The 4,059-nt window shown below is 38.2% G+C and overlaps 1 long non-coding RNA gene across 1 annotated transcript; it reads right to left on the minus strand.

Annotated features, from left to right (window-relative positions):
• Positions 1-843: 843 nt before the first annotated feature.
• Positions 844-2,898, minus strand: LOC123959515. The gene is made up of 5 exons (XR_006822320.1): positions 2,777-2,898; positions 2,587-2,685; positions 1,777-1,937; positions 1,563-1,647; positions 844-1,173 (listed from the first exon to the last, which is right to left on the minus strand). It is a non-coding gene; the product is annotated as an uncharacterized LOC123959515 (long non-coding RNA).
• Between the last annotated feature and the right edge of the window lie 1,161 nt (positions 2,899-4,059).

Here is a 4,059-nt window from a genome sequence, read left to right on the forward strand (position 1 = left end):
TTTCACTTTGCAAACCTAGTACATGCACAAAAAAGATATATAACTCAATAAAGGAGAGGGAAAAAGCCCAAAACCATAATACCACCTCTTTAAAGGCTTTATCCCAATTTTGAGTTCTTGACTTGACAGATTTTTTATTGTATTGTTGTTTTTTTTCAGTATTTTGACATTTTGGTGTATACTTACTTTCTTCTTAATCAGAAGTCTAAAGGATCTAAAGGATAAAGGATAACGCTTATATTTACTACCATCTCCCACAGTTTACATATACACATGCAGTCGGAAATTTGACCCTTTCCTTTTAATCAAAGAATATTAATTTGGGGGAATGTACTTAATTAACAGAGATATTTAGCGGGAAAGCTTAGTGAAATTTGCACCTTAGACAGCTGATGTAGAAGCCAATCAGTTTTGAGAAGGGGTGATTCAAATGTGAGTCATTACTATTAGTGTAGTACCACACAAAATATTCAGACTAAAATTACCAATGTCAAGTTATTTGCGTCAACCCCAGAATATCTTGTCACAGAACAACAACTAAAGCAGCCTAAAGCAACAGCTAAATAACACAGCCATAAAATAAAAAAACATTCAGCAAAAGTGATCGCAACATCCAGGGGTATGTCTTATTTTTGCCTGTCTGCCTGCATACATTGGTTCTTTAATAATCTTCCTCTACTATTTGCCAGCCTTTGCTTTATAGAAAGACAAGAAATATTTGTCGTGGGGAAAAAATTCAACCCTGACTTTTAATTTAACATATAATCCTCAACAACTGCTTTACTTATGTAACAAATAGCAATAGCAACTGGAACCATATTCATAAACAAATGAGATCTTATGCCAAATGTCACTCTTTATTATTAACAATGTAACTCAAGAGGAGTTTAAAGTTTAGTGGGGAGTTTGTTCTCTCCCAGGCCAAGGATCACTCGTTGAATGTGTTTTCCATTGTTTTAAGGGTAGTCCAAGTGTGGCGCATAGGACAGCCCAAACAAGAGGCAAAGTGTTTGAGGTAGGTTCTGGAGATTGTCCATTACAATACCTCCTTCAAGAAAGGTGTCAGAAGACACTGGGTCAGGATGGAGATGATTTGGAGAGAGGTGCATCTTCAATGATGACTGTCAGCAACTCAACAGATACTTTTGTCCAGGCCTCATCACTGTCAAAATCCTTTATACAACCAAAGTAAAATCCCATTTCAACAGGGAAATGTTGATTATTAATTGTCACCAAGTCATCCACTGCTCTCCTGCACTTTTATTAAGTTTCCCCTTACAGCACCTTGCAGTTTAATCAACATTAGTAGGCCTTAAACACGTTTTTACCCGCTTTCAGACATCCAGTAAAAACCAATAATGAAATTAAGCAGTAATGTCTTCTTCATGTAAAATTTATTTGGCTGTTACTGCAGTTACAGCTGGTAGGATCACACACTGGCATAAACTAAACTGTCACGGTTAGCATGCAGCCTATCTTTGTACTGAACTCACAGGGATGTCTTCAGTATTAATCTTTTTATCCAGCTCTCAGTAAAATACCATCAAATACAAATAACTTACCAAGGAGGTGTTGCAGAAGTTACTGGCCTCATCACTGAGCAGATTAGGGAGGCCTTGGAGAACAAGGTACGCACTGCTGCTACATCTGATTTCTCAGAGCAAATAAAGTTCAGAATTATGCAACATTAAAAGTGAAAAACAGTTGCTGATTCGAGAAGTGATATTAAGATCAAATACACAGCAAGAACTGTAACAAAGTCTGTAGTAAACTGACCTTTTAATCAATTTGTTACACAGTCTCCTTTGAATCAATTTGCTACACAATCTCAGCCAGTTTCTCTCCAGCACTTCCTTTCCTGGACTTGAAGATTGTGACAAAGTGTTGTGTGTTGCAGTGCACTTAAAAAGTCACTATCCAGGTTTGTCATGGCTATCCTGTGAAAAGGCACAAAATAAATAGAGTAAGTAGAAATTTTGGAAAAGTTCTGAACTCATCCTAACTCTGTTTATACTACACCTTTTATTCAAACATGCACCTAAAGGTGTATAATGTTAAAACAACTCAAAGACACAAGAAACATGACAAAGAGACACAGCTACTATGCACTGATCTATGTTTCATTTTCAAGGTGTCTGGCACTCTGCAACAGACAGCAGACTTGCTAATACTAATGTTCACACTAATTTCAGTGACAGTTGCAAGGTAGAGCAAGAGCAAGCTAAGTGGTGGTGTGGCACTGCAGTCCCTTCTTTGTTGTAGAAGTGTAAAAATTCTAATTAACGTTAAAGTTAGCTTACTGTTGTGTTACTTTCCAACCTTCAACATGTGTTCTCCAAGTTTAAAACAGAAACCAGCAGTAAAGTTAAATAACTTATGGTCTCCTAATTGTCTGACAAACGTGGCTACAAACTTTGTGCAGGCTAACTTAGCTTACAACTAGCCTTGTTTTCCGTTTCCTCTGCCCAATTTAAGCAGCAAATTTCATTTGTAACTAGGAATTTCTGTGTTGTTAATTTCCAACCTGCGGCCAAAATGCATCCACTGTGCCAACTCAACAAAAGACAGAAAAATACTGTAGCTTACATTTGAGAGTTTTCGCTTTCCTTCTGGAGCAGTTGGTTTTCAGGTGGATGGTGGTGGAAAGCCGCCAAAACATGCTTGAACTTGTGCTATGCCTGTTAACTAAGTTAATGTTTAACAAATGTTAGCAAATGTTGCAGCAGCAGACAAAAGCACAAATTCACACACAAATATTACTTGCTTGATAACTTACCTTATTGTTCCACAAGCAACAAAAACATCCAGTTACCAGCAAATGAGTTGGCACAGTCCGATCGGCACCATGTGGTCCTAAGCAGGAGACTGTCCGTTGGTGGTTACTATTGCGCATGCTCACACCCAGCCTTGATTGCTGTTAGGAAGCGTTCCTAAATAGTCGCTCTAAACTAGTTAAGATAACTTAAACAAAGTTATCTTCACTCAAAACAATAAGTAAATAGCTTTTTTCAGCATGCAATTAACCATTACTTTATAAAACCTAGTAAGAAGCACATATTATTGACAACCAATTACAGCTCATTTATGCAAGTTATGACAGCTATTAGAATTTACAGTGTAGCTTCACATATGCGCAAGTGCGTGCACAAAAGGACACAGCAGAAATTTTTTTTCTGCTCTTTTAGTTCAAAGGAGTTTAAAATGCAAATTTCATCTGCACCTTTTAGCAAATAAAAATGTAAAAATGGTAAGTGTGAATTTCAGCTCACTGACTGAGCAGTGTAAGTGCTGTGAAGCAACTCTCAGCTTGAAAAATACTTTCAAATGAAACATTGTACTGTGTGGTACAATTTAACTTCACTGTACCACAAACCACAACACGTGCATGCACTTTGGCACATCCATGCTGACTTCCCTGTGTTGCTGCCAATATGGGCTCGCTGCAGCAGCTGTGTCTTCATGCTTATAACTGAAGACATATGTGTTTTAGGTGGACAGGAACTTCAGATGATACACTGGGGACGGGCAAACACTAGGGTTAGATAAAAGTAAGATCGGGGAAATACTTGTGGTGGAGGAAAGGAAGTCATCTAAGGAAATTAATCAAAGTCAAAGAGTAAAACAAGACAAGGGGAAGAAGGCGGAGCAGAAAGAAAGGAAAGGTTTGATGATTTTATGGCTGGTCAGAGAAAAAGCTAAATGTGCATAAAAAAGGAAGAGATGGGAGATTAGAAGGTGAGGGAGGGGAAATGAGGAAGTCAAGGATGAAGTTTTGTTCAAGTTCAAATCACAACTACGGCTTTCCCCTGGCAACACTACAAATAATTTATCTGCTGTATCTGCGTGTATGTGTGTGCTAAGGTCATTCGTGTGTGAACCATTGGGATAGGCCTACCTTATTATCGGAAGAGGAACAGGAAAGGCGGAGGGTTCAAGAGGACAGTAGAAGTATATTTTTGTCAGGAAATGAATTTTTTTAAGTGAGCCAATCGCCAAGAGTGTGTGACAAGAGATGCCCTCTGGTTGCGTGTTTGTGTGTGTGTGTGTGTGTGTGTGTGT

The sequence above is a fragment of the Micropterus dolomieu genome, linkage group LG20, assembly GCF_021292245.1.
Source record: "Micropterus dolomieu isolate WLL.071019.BEF.003 ecotype Adirondacks linkage group LG20, ASM2129224v1, whole genome shotgun sequence".
Classification (NCBI taxonomy): Eukaryota; Metazoa; Chordata; class Actinopteri; order Centrarchiformes; family Centrarchidae; genus Micropterus; species Micropterus dolomieu.